Below are 12,745 nucleotides of genomic sequence, written 5' to 3'. Positions count from 1 at the left end.
TGGTCAAACAACACAATATATAAATGCACAGCGGAAGCAAAAGATAAATATATTACATTCCGAATATAAAGTAATGTCAAAGTATTACAACGAAAAGTAAAGGATCCACAGGCGGATCAAATAAAAGAAAACTGTTCAACAGACTTTAGGCATCTAGAACTTGCAAGATTCCTTATTAACGCCCTGAGCTTCCAGCCAATTACGTTCAGTACCTGTCACTTAACCTTTTTGGAAAATACGTCAGTTTACACTGGTAAATACAATTAACCGACTCATTTGAAAAGTTTTTAATAAAATTGATTTGGATGCACAAGGCACAACATATCTTTTATAACTTGGGACAATTATCTTTATAATCTTGTATACAGATTTACATGTTCGTTATACGTTCAGGGCCCGATGTAGAAACCGAGTCAAGATTAACAGACACGCCACAAGTATAGGCCCACAAGAGATTGAGATACCGTTTCCCTTATGCACTGTCAGGGGTATGCCTACACCTCGTGCATAAGACGTGGCCATTTTATAATACAATGACGTCAAGGATATCCGGGACATGGTCATTAACCCCTAAAGGCTTTTATTTCAAACAATACAGATTAAAGCGGGTTACCTCAATAATTTAATCACAGTACGACTAAACATTCAATACCCGACCAAGCGGTATTATTATAATACCGTATCCCAAGCCCGTATAGGGAAAATAAGTTAAAAGTATTTACCTGAGCTAGCAATGCAATTTATACTCAGCCGTATATTCTAATCAGCAAGCACAAGTACTTCTACTGGGGCTCTCAATCTGGAACGAAGGTTTTTATTAACCTATTAGATTCCTAACGGGTCTTATTTAAGTCGTAACTTAGACCGGTTAGTTTTAAGGAAAGTTTTACGGTTCAAAACGCATGATTAAGCGAAGACCGGAATAGAATGTGATTTAGACCCGACGAGTTTGGAGACTTGTACAATATGGGTAAACTAAACACATTCTGAATTTTGAGATAAAAACGACAAGGTTTGACCCGTTTCGGCTAATTTATGCAAACTAGTTACATAAACCGAACCGAACGCGTAAATAGCGTAACGGGTAACCGTAAGAGTCCTATGCAGGTTTCCTAAGTCAATATGCTCTAAATATGTTGTGATATCCTTAGGATACCTTCCATTATGCCCAAAACGAGTTTAACCTCATAATACGCCCCGTAGGGGTATTTTGGTCATTTTAAAGATTATAAAGGACGTTAATTATACTTCTGAAACTTGGGTCTGAATACATCAGTAAAATAACTTATTTTAACAGGTGACATCAGTTGATGATAAGTCTTGTGTGACAAAATGGTTTTAAACCCAAACTATACGTTTAATACGCGTAAAAAGTCATTTTAAGCGATTTCCGGTTTATACAGGAAATCTAAGTTTTCTGATCAGGTTATAAAGTTCAAATACTTTATTTATCATATAAAATCAGTAGCAATTGGATTGGTGTCAAAATACTATGTAAAACTTATTTTATACATAAAAAAGGGTATAATCGGTATTTATCGATTTAAGGCGATAGCCTTAGGTTATGATTAGTTTAAAAATAATTAAAAATCTTTAAAAATCTCAAAATATTATATTTCATCAGTGGGTAAAAGGTTTGCTGTCAAAAATTGGGTTTAGATAGGCTCTATGCTAATTGCGCCGTTTTAATTACTTAAAGGCGTTATAATTACGCTAATGAGCATAACTCCTAATCCATACCTCCAACTGATGTGAAATTTTAGGGACAACTTTATAAATCAGTAATAAGGATTATTGTCCTTTCACATTTCAAAAATTCTCGTTTTATGGTCACAAGGGCATATTGGTCAACATTAGGCAATTAATGGAAACGCTTAAACGAAAGGAGCAACAACGAACCAAGCTCAGAGGGTTATAACAACATGTAACATGGTCCTAAGGAAGCCTGAAGGCATTTCTAAACCTGTCTAATTCGGGTTATATGAGTGACGAAATAGGTTATACGCCTTCTACATCGCTACTTATGCGTTAAATCGAAAATTAAGCTTCTGTTGACTTTTTATAAACAACTTTGACCCGACATTGGATCTAGTTAGATTGGGAATCAGAGAGTGCCCTTTTAAGGGTTTAAAGCCCACATGATTACCAACTTATAACTACCTTTGATTCGACTAATCACTGGACCAATAGTGATTAATCGTTAAGTCAACCGTTAATTACGACGGTTTGACTTCTAAGCTAAAACTAAGCGAAAACTCAAAAAGGAAAGGTCAAGCATACTTACTGAAGTCCTATGCTTGATAGGGAAGGACTTGGGTCTGCTTTTAAGCTCCAGAAAGCTCCTCAATTGCAGAATGAAGGTGTGAAGAAATGGTTGCAGCCTTGTGGCCTTTTATAGTGATTTTGGTTGCATAAGATCATGACACATAAGGCTATCCATGATCCCTGATGTTAAACATGTGTCCCTAAGGCCTAAGGATTAGTTTAGGCAGCTCTTGGAAGTGTTTAAGGGCCATATATGTCGTTTACATGGGCTGAACAGGCAAAAGAAACGATTTTCTGCATCTGGGCGTGCCAGGCGGCCCGCGTAAGGGTCCTCCTGGGCTTACACGGCCCGCTAGAAGGTGGTGGTCAGGTTTCACAAGTTTTTCAGTTTGCACCCTTGGCTCTTGGTTCTTCGAAAGGTCAACCACACTTTGTTTCTTGCATTTTGAGTCCTCCATATTTACTTATAAGGGCCTCAAGACCTATACCCACTTTGTTAAGTCCTTGATCACTTCGTGTTAACCCAAAAAGTCATAACTTTCAACGTTAACGCTTTTAACCCCTTATATACAAATTTGATCATAACTTTCTCATATTATAACGAAACTTTACGAAATTTTGTCGTGCATTCTAGTGAGCATAATTTACCGTTACAAAGCTTCGGGTTTGCTAAAAGGTCACTCAGAGGTATAACTTAAACATGTTGACACATTTAACCCCTGTAGTTTGTAATCTCTCACTTTCTTCCACATTTAGTTCCGTATGACCCATGATTTATTCGTTTGAAGGTATGAGCATCACGTAGGGTTACTGTAAAGTATATTTATTCCTTGTTGACACTTTGAACCCTTGTATTCACATACTTTCTATGTTTGTCAACTTTAGTCCCTCTAGAGTATTCTTTCTCACGTTCTAACTTATGACACGTGTCAATACATTATAGGACGTGAATTTTCGAGGTGTTACGGCCAAGGAGCCACTTTTGTAAAAATTAACTGTTAGTTAAGGGGTTACCCCAAGGAAAACCTTTTGTAAAGTCTTGTACTGGAGGACATAGTCCCTAAGAAATGTATGGCAATGAACAATCCACTTGTTCCTTTTGATAAAAACTACAAACCTAATAACAAACGAACACACGTGTAAAAGGTATACCCAACATACCAAATGCCCGGCTGTGGGGGAGAGCAGGGCCTAGCTAGCTCAAAAAGAACGGACAAACATGCTAGAAAACAGAATCTGACATTATAAATCTGTCCAGAGGTTGTCCTCGAACAGACAATCTTGGTTTATAAGGCAAACCATAAAAAGAAAACAACACACTTTTGTAAGCAAACTACAAAAAGAGCTAATACATACACACCGGAAAAGAGAAACTTTCTGTGTATAAATTACAAAGTAAACATACATAAATATGACAGGGAATCTTGCTAACCCTGAAGGAGGAGCCAATATACAAACAAACAACTAGAAAAACCCAGTGCACAGTGTCACACCCCGGCCGCGGTAAAACAACGAAAGCCGTGGCGGAAACGCCGGGGAGGTGAGTAGCGACAGAATTATTGTTTCAACAACCATGGCAAATAAAGTTTTGTATTATTAAAATTAAAGTTACATTGTCTTGAGTTCAAACTAAAACTATATAATAACTGTCTTTTAAGTCACTAAGGCCCGAGTCCGCCTAAGTGAAGCACAAACACCCTTATGCATTAGCACCTGAAACACATGTAAAAATAGGTACGTCAGCATAAAAATGCCTGTGAGATACATAGGTTTTGTTTATGCAGATTCATGACTTGTATTTGAAAGAAGTGTTTAATAAAATGTAGTCATGAATCTTGTAAATGTTTTCCTTTGTAAAACCATGTGAAAATCAATAAAAATCAAATGATGATGAAATGATAATGTGTGGTTAATGAATAACCAAGTGAAAATGAATTTGGATAAAATGTGTACTTTGTAAACAATGTCTTGTTCTTGTATAAAATTGTTTCATGTCTTGCCCAAGTGGTTTAGATAACGGAACAATGTATAATAAAATAAAAGCACTTATATATAGGAAGTACCAGCGGCGTATCCACCATGCTTTTATCATATAACACATAACCCCGTTACATAAGTCACTTATCAATAACCAACCAAAATGTCATGTTTAATGCCAAAAATGTTTATGTGAAAAACCATGTTAAATGTCATGTGAAACATGTATCATGTATAACCAATGTAATGCATAGCAAGTAGGAAATCATCTACTTAAACTATGTGAAAAATGTCAATGTATAAACTGTGTCATGTAGGATGAATAACTAGAAGTTACTCAACCCCTTAGTAAAAATGTACAAAACAATGTTTTTGAATAAACCTAAGTTTAAATCAAATGTTATGTTTTGCAGAAAAAAAACAATGCTTTATGATTACAAACATTTATGCAGTAATGTTAATCGCATACATTCAAGCCTTGCGACTGTGGCGACAAACCTTTAAACGAATTAAAGGTTCATCTAAAGTTATGTAGTCGGATTCTGTCATTCCCAACTTCCAAACAAACCTAGGAAGTCGGAAACGGGAGTTGTCAATTCCTATGGTACCATTACATAAGTCCGAGCGGCGTAGCTAATGTTAATGAATGTATTATTGTCCCGATTGAACATACCAAATGTCATAACCAATGTAGCATGTGAAAGCCATGTACTAGGAATGCTAAGTAAACATGCCTAGTAGAAATGTTCATGTAAAAACAATGTGCTAGCATGCTCAGTAAACATACATAGCAGAAATGTCATGTAAAACAATGTGTTCCATATGCTAAGTAAACATATGCAACAAATGTGTAACAAATCAATGTGCTAGCATGCTTAACATACATAGCAAAACATAGTGAAAACATGTACTAAATATGTACTAGATGAAACTAGCAAGTTTATGTCATAAAAGCATGAAAAGCATGAAAGTAACATGTAGGTACATGTGTATCACCCCAAAATATTTGAAAACGGTAAAAGAGGGGAACTATGTACTCACTTGGGATTGCTAATTAGTCTTGAGAATAAGACCAATTTAAGCTCCAAGGGTCACGGAATCAACCGGCACCTAGTATAGGTAACTATGTTAATAAATCGGCTCCTAAATCGGGAGATAGGATAGAATGAGGTTCTATAAATCAAATGAGTAATTGAACTCAGATGGTATGATTTAATAGTCCCAACATTCTGATTAGAAAGCCTACCTAAGTGCTTTTGACCCGTTGTGACACATTATGGTAACATAAGTCACTATAAGGCGTCATTAGCGTAAAACTATGTTCGGATGGTTAACTATGTGCTATGCCAAGTCTTACATGCCCAATAATCCCTAAACATGTTACTAAATCAGATTATATGTCAAAAATATGTTCACATAATCAAAATACGGATTTTAGCTTCGAAAGGGTATTTTGGTCATTTCCTATGGGCATACAAGCTAACTAGCAAATGACTAACCAATCCTATGTGATCATAAGGTTATAACCTCAGTGGTTATTCCCCATGAAACTATGATCACTAACTTAGCTTGGTCGGATCCTAAAGATCGACAAAACGGGTCGGGTTCGGAAGTATAAGCGGTTGTCTAGACCGCTTACCTTACGACCCTAAACAAGCACAAACTAATAGTGTCGAGTTAGACATGTCAAAACATGTCTAACCTACTGATTTGGTATCAAAACAAAGTGTTTTGATACCCTAAAGTAGTTCCGAGGCAAAATGCGTGCTAAAACGCATTTTGACCGAAACTTTGACTCGACACTACAACTAGCTAACGTGGTAATCAGCGGTTATAATCACGAAGGATTATAACTATCGTGATTACAATCACGTTTCAAAGTTCAATTGAACTTTGACTTGACTAATTGATGGTCAAAACCGAAAGTCAAACTGTTGGCCAAACGTTTGACTTTCTGCACTACATAAGGAAAAAGCCATAAAAAGAATGAAAGAATGCTCACTAAGGGTCCTTGCTATCTTTTCTACAAGAAGACAAAGTCCCAAATCAGCTTAGGAGAGCTCCAAAGCAGATGTGAAGAGGAGAGAATGAGAATGAGCAAGGAATGAAGTGAATGGATGGGCTATTTATAGTTGTGGTGATCATTACAAGTGGTTTTCTTGGTCATTAAGCATTAAATCACAACCATACATGTGTTTAGGGACAGCTAGCATGCCTTGGAGAAGAGATAACTTGGTCACCACACAAAGAATTTACCAAAACAGCCCCTGAATTTGCAAACAGCAGCCAACAAGACACTTTCTGGTTACTGGAACCCTGATGCGGGCCGCTTGGGATATGGGAGGGGGCTCACGCGGGCCGCCTGACCTTCCCAGATCAGCCAAAGTTTCAAAAATGGCAGCTTTAGTCCCTGCATGCATTCGAGTCCATTTCAGGCCTTTTTGACCCCCGTTAAGCCATTTTCAAGGCTCCACAAGGTCAATAAAGTTTAGAGGACTCAAAATATGCTTGAACACTCTCGGATGTCGGCTCGTTTGGTCGTACGATCGCGTTGTTCGGTTAATTACGACGAAACTCAAACGGACGCGAAAACGAACCAAATTAAGCGACGAATGGAATTTTTGCATGCCGATCACTAAAATAAAAATATTTTAGTGTGTACAAAAATTTTGGATGTCCAGATGTGTCCAGAACGTAAGATATGCGCGAAAATGCAAACTTACGCCGTTTTTGACACTTTTAGTCCCTGTAAGATCATGTAAGCATGTTTTCGCACACCGAACCTATCAAAGCTTATTTCTAAGCCATGTTTAGGTTATATATGGTATGTTTAACTTATGATTAAGTTCCGTACTGTACGTTGCCCTACAAAAAGGCATACTTTTGCAAGTTGACGCAAATAGTCCATGAGAGCGAATAAACTTGTTTTTTTTGCCATACCAAAGCCTTTAAAACTTATTTCTAAGTTATGTAAAGGTCATTTAAGGTATGTTAAGTTTATGATGATGTTCCGGAGTGTTTGTCGCGTTAAACTGACTGCGTTTATGCACCAGTTTGCGTATAACTTTCTAGAAAGCGATATAGAGTTCAAAATCGATCAAAAATCAATACGGGCACAAAACCAAACATAAATGACAAACATTGGGATCAAAACACACTGTTTTATTTGTATTGTTCAGAGTTTGTAAAATGATATCACAAGCACAAATGTCACAGTCTCCCCTACTTCAGGAAATTTCGTCCCGAAATTTATTTAGAGGATACTTGTGAGAATAGATGCGGATATTTCGCTTTCATCTGATCTTCACGTTCCCAAGTAATCTCTGGGCCATGTTTAGATTCCCAGCGAACTTTGACCAATTTAATTCGTTTGCCCTTTAACTGCTTGAATGAACGGTCCACTATCTCCACAGGTTTCTCAACAAAGTGCATCGTGTTATCAACACGAATTTCATCAAGTGGTATGTGGAGGTTCTCATCAGCTAAACACTTTCTGAGATTGGACACGTGGAATGTTGGATGAATATTTCCAAGTTCAGGAGGTAGCTCTAATCTGTAGGCTACTTTTCCGACTCTCTCAATGATCTTGAATGGTCCAATATAGCGAGGTGCAAGTTTTCCTTTCTTTCCAAATCTAATCACACCTTTCCAAGGGGATACCTTGAGTAGGACGTGATCACCAACTTGGAATTCCAAGGGCTTGCGTCGTCGATCCGCGTAACACTTCTGACGGCTTCTAGCTGTCTGAAGATTTTCACGAGTCTTCTTGACCTTATCTGTAGTCTCTAGAATGAGATCAGGTCCAGTAAGCTGAGCTTCACCTATCTCATTCCAGCAGACCCGTGAACGACATTTTCGACCGTATAAAGCTTCGAAAGGAGCCATGTTAATGCTAGAGTGATAACTATTGTTGTAGGAGAATTCGATCAATGGAAGATGCGAATCCCAACTACCACCAAAGTCAATCACACACGCTCTAAGCATATCCTCCAGTGTCTGGATTGTTCTCTCAGATTGACCATCTGTCTGCGGATGGTACGCTGAGCTCAAATGAAGTTGAGTACCCATGGCAGATTGCATGGTTCTCCAAAAACGAGACGAGAATCGAGCATCTCTGTCAGATATAATGTTCAAAGGAACACCATGTCGAGATACAATCTCATCAACAAAGATTTTGGCAAGCTTGTCAGCAGATAGATCCTCACGGATTAGCAAGAAATGTGATGACTTTGTAAGACGATCAACAACAACCCAAATGGCGTCATGACCCTTCTTAGTGCGCGGCAGCTTGGTAATGAGATCCATAGAAATGTTTTCCCATTTCCAAACCGGAATCTCTGGTTGCTCTAATAATCCAGAGGGATGTTGATGTTCTGCCTTAACCTTGAGACAAGTAAGCCATTTTGAAACATATAAGGCAATGTCTTTCTTCATACCCGGCCACCAGTACTGGGTTCGAAGATCCTTATACATTTTGTCTGCACCAGGATGAATTGAATAACGAGACTTGTGAGCTTCATCCATTAGCAAGGTGCGAAGATTGTCTATGCTTGGGACCCACAAACGGCCCATGTAATAGAAAATCCCAAAATCTCTCAGTTCAAGCTCAGGATTAGTATGACATGGTAATTCTTTACCCATCAAGTCTTGTGCAACACAAGTATGTTGAGCCTGAATTATGCGAGATTGAGTGTCAGATCGAACCTGAACACAGTGAAGCTTGACACGTTCCTTACGACTCAATGCATCAGCCACGACATTCGCCTTACCAGGATGGTAGCGAATTTCGCAATCGTAGTCGTTTAGGAGTTCAACCCAACGTCGTTGCCTCATGTTTAGTTCTTTCTGATTGAAAATGTGCTGGAGACTCTTATGGTCAGTAAACACTATACACTTTGTATCGTAAAGGTAGTGTCTCCAGATTTTGAGAGCAAAGACTACTGCACCTAACTCAAGATCATGAGTGGTGTAGTTCTTCTCGTGCACTTTCAGCTGTCTTGATGCATAGGCTATAACTTTGTTTCTTTGCATAAGAACACAGCCAAGGCCTAAGTTGGATGCATCACAGTACACGACAAAGTCGTCGTTACCCTCGGGTAAAGATAGAATAGGTGCATCACAAAGTTTCTGTTTCAAGGTTTGGAAAGCCTCTTCCTGTTTGGATCCCCACTCAAAAGGTTTGCTTTTCTGAGTTAAAGCAGTGAGAGGAACCACAATCTTGGAGAAGTTTTCAATGAAACGGCGGTAATAACGCGCTAGACCAAGAAATGAACGAACCTCGGTAGGAGTAGTAGGAGTATCCCAATCCTTAATCGCACTGATTTTGGCGGGATCTACATGTATACCTTGTTCGTTGACGATGTGCCCCAAAAATTGAACTTCCTTAAGCCAGAATTCGCACTTGGAGAATTTGGCGAAAAGCTGTTCTTTCTTTAGAAGCTCCATTGTAAGACGATGATGTTGCTCATGATCAGCTCGAGTCTTAGAATAGATCAGAATATCATCAATAAAGAGATGATGAACTTGTCCAAGTAAGGCTTACAAACCCTATTCATCAAGTCCATGAAAACAGCAGGAGCATTTGTTAAACCGAAAGGCATAACAGTGAACTCATAATGACCATAACGCGTACGAAAAGCTGTTTTGGGAATATCTTCTTCGAGAACTCGAAGTTGATGATACCCAGAACGTAGATCAATCTTTGAAAAGCAAGTAGCACCCTGTAGCTGATCAAAGAGATCATCAATGCGAGGTAGGGGATATCGATTCTTGATGGTAAGCTTGTTAAGCTCACGGTAATCGATACACATCCTAAAAGATCCATCTTTCTTTTTCACGAATAGGACAGGAGCGCCCAAAGGGGAAAAGCTTGGACGGATGAATCCTTTGTCAGCTAGCTCCTGAAGCTGCTTAGATAACTCTTGCATCTCAGACGGTGCAAGACGATAAGGTGATTTAGCAATGGGATTTGCGCCAGGTACAAGATCAATACGGAACTCAACTTGGCGTACATGGGGTAAACCAGGTAATTCTTCAGGAAATACCTCTGGATAATCCCGAACAACAGGGATATCTTGGATAGTCTTACCCTTGCCTTTATCCTCTACAACATGTGCTAAGAAAGCAACATATTTCTTGCGTAGATACTTGCGGGCTTGGGTACAAGACATGAGTTTAAGGCTACTAGCAGGTTTCTCCCCATGAATTTCTAAGATCTCACCAGTCGATAGCGGTATACGGACCAACTTCTCAAAACATACCACCTCAGCATGGTACTTCGATAACCAATCCATTCCTACTATAACATCGAAGCTCCCGAGTTGCATCGGTGTGAGATCGATAGGGAAAAGATGGCTATTGAGATTCAACTGGCAATTTCGAAGAACAGAGTCGAGTACAACAGGTTCACCACTAGCTACTTCTACTGTCAAGGGCTTTCCTAGTTTTGTTCTAGTCATCGCAAGCAAAGGCTCAAATGCTAAGGACACAAAACTCTTATCGGCACCCGAATCAAATAGAACAGAAGCATGATGGTTGTTAACAAGGAACGTACCGTTCACCACTTCATTATCCGCGCGAGCCTCATTGGCATTCAGATTGAAAGCTCTACCACGAGCCGGTGCCTGATTTGCGTTTGCCAACCTCGGGCAGTTGTTCCTGTAGTGGGTCAGATCCCCACAATTAAAACATGAACCAGGCGGAAAGTGAGGTCGTGCAGGATTCTGGGCAGGGTTCTGTGCAGCTGGGTTCAGATTAGGAACAAAACGGCAGGTGTTCGCAAGATGACCAGACTTGCCACAATTCGTGCAGATACGGCATTGCATCTGTGGCTGGTGGTGGCTGTTACATCTATTGCACAGGGGTGCATTTCCTGCATACTGCCTTTTGGCAGCAGGTTGTGCAACCTGATTCTGTGCTGCCTGGTTAGGAGCAGCCTGGTTAGTCTGAGCGGTAACAGCAAAATTCTTGGAAGCCTTACGCTTCCTCGATTTCTTAGAAGACTCAGCAGCCTTCTTGCCCTTGTTATCCTTGGTGCCATCAGACTGTTTCTGCTTCTTGTCACCTTTTCTGTGGAGTTTACCCTTCTTGATTTGGGATTCAGTAAGGGTAGCAGCTAGCTCAATGGCTTGTCGGACGGTAGTAGGGTGACTGCCAGTGACAATATCCTGAACAGGATCTGGCAAACCGTCTATGTACTTCTCAATAGCCTTATCCAAAGGCGTGACCATTGTCGGACAGAGCAAGCTTAACTCCTCATATCTGTCAGTGTAAGCCCGGTGTTCACCACTGACTTGCTTCAGATCTTTGAACTCATCTTCGAGTGCCCTCTGCTCATGTCGAGGACAGAATTCTCTCATCATGAGAGCCCTGAGTTCCTCCCAAGTCTGACCCAAAGCAACATCTGCACCTCTATCTCTCATTACCCCATTCCACCAGGTAAGGGCCCTCTTTTGAAATACACTCGAAGCAAACTCGACTTTACGGTTGTTCGGACACTGAACATGGCGAAATGTGCTCTCAAGACTCTCAAACCACTGTAGGAGCCCTGTTGCTCCTTCAGTACCACTAAACTTGAGCGGTTTAGCCGAGTTAAACTGTTTAAAGTTGTACGGAGCAGGTGCATTAACATTGTTATTGGTGGCTTGGTTTATTTGAGTTATGAGACCAGGTAGCATAGCAGCCATCTGCCGTGCTATAATAGCTGCCAGTTCGGCATCAGGTTGAGGAACGTTACGTCGAGGAGGCATTCTAAAAGAGGAAACATGAGAGAAAACGAGTGAGATGATGTGATGAAAATGAGATAACAATAAAATCGACAAAAAGCAAGGAAGGTGGTCGTTTGTTCGTTACCACAAAGCAAACAAACAACACACGGTGACAAATCAAAGTAAATGAGTCATAGTAATGTATCGTGAAGACATGCTCGCCTATAAGTGAACACTCACCCCAAGAGTTCCCAGGTAAGAGTGACTGGTCCGATACTGCAGATTTGTACGAACACTCTAGCCTTAGACAGAAAACTCAGGGTACAGGCATTCACTCTTCCAGTTTGCACGTGTTCACATTATTTAGACCCAGAGATTTTGAAAATTCAGAAGGCATAAAGCCGAAAATGAATCAAACCGGAAGGGTTCAAAACCATATAATCAATCATCCAAGGATAGATGATTAATTTTCAAAAAGGTTTTGTTATTGTGTTCTTGTTGTGGTTATCACCTAAGGATAGGTGACGGGTATTGTTTTAAAATCTAAACACAAGTAAACTTATGTTAGGGTCCTAAAGTTATAGTCTAGGTCAAAGCAATTTCTAATAACCTAATTCCCTATAACCATTAGCTCTGATACCAACTCTTCTGTCACACCCCGGCCGCGGTAAAACAACGAAAGCCGTGGCGGAAACGCCGGGGAGGTGAGTAGCGACAGAATTATTGTTTCAACAACCATGGCAAATAAAGTTTTGTATTATTAAAATTAAAGTTACATTGTCTTGAGTTCAAACTAA

Source organism: Helianthus annuus, chromosome 3 (assembly GCF_002127325.2).
Source record: "Helianthus annuus cultivar XRQ/B chromosome 3, HanXRQr2.0-SUNRISE, whole genome shotgun sequence".
Taxonomy (NCBI): domain Eukaryota; kingdom Viridiplantae; phylum Streptophyta; class Magnoliopsida; order Asterales; family Asteraceae; genus Helianthus; species Helianthus annuus.
This window is presented reverse-complemented; position numbering follows the sequence as displayed.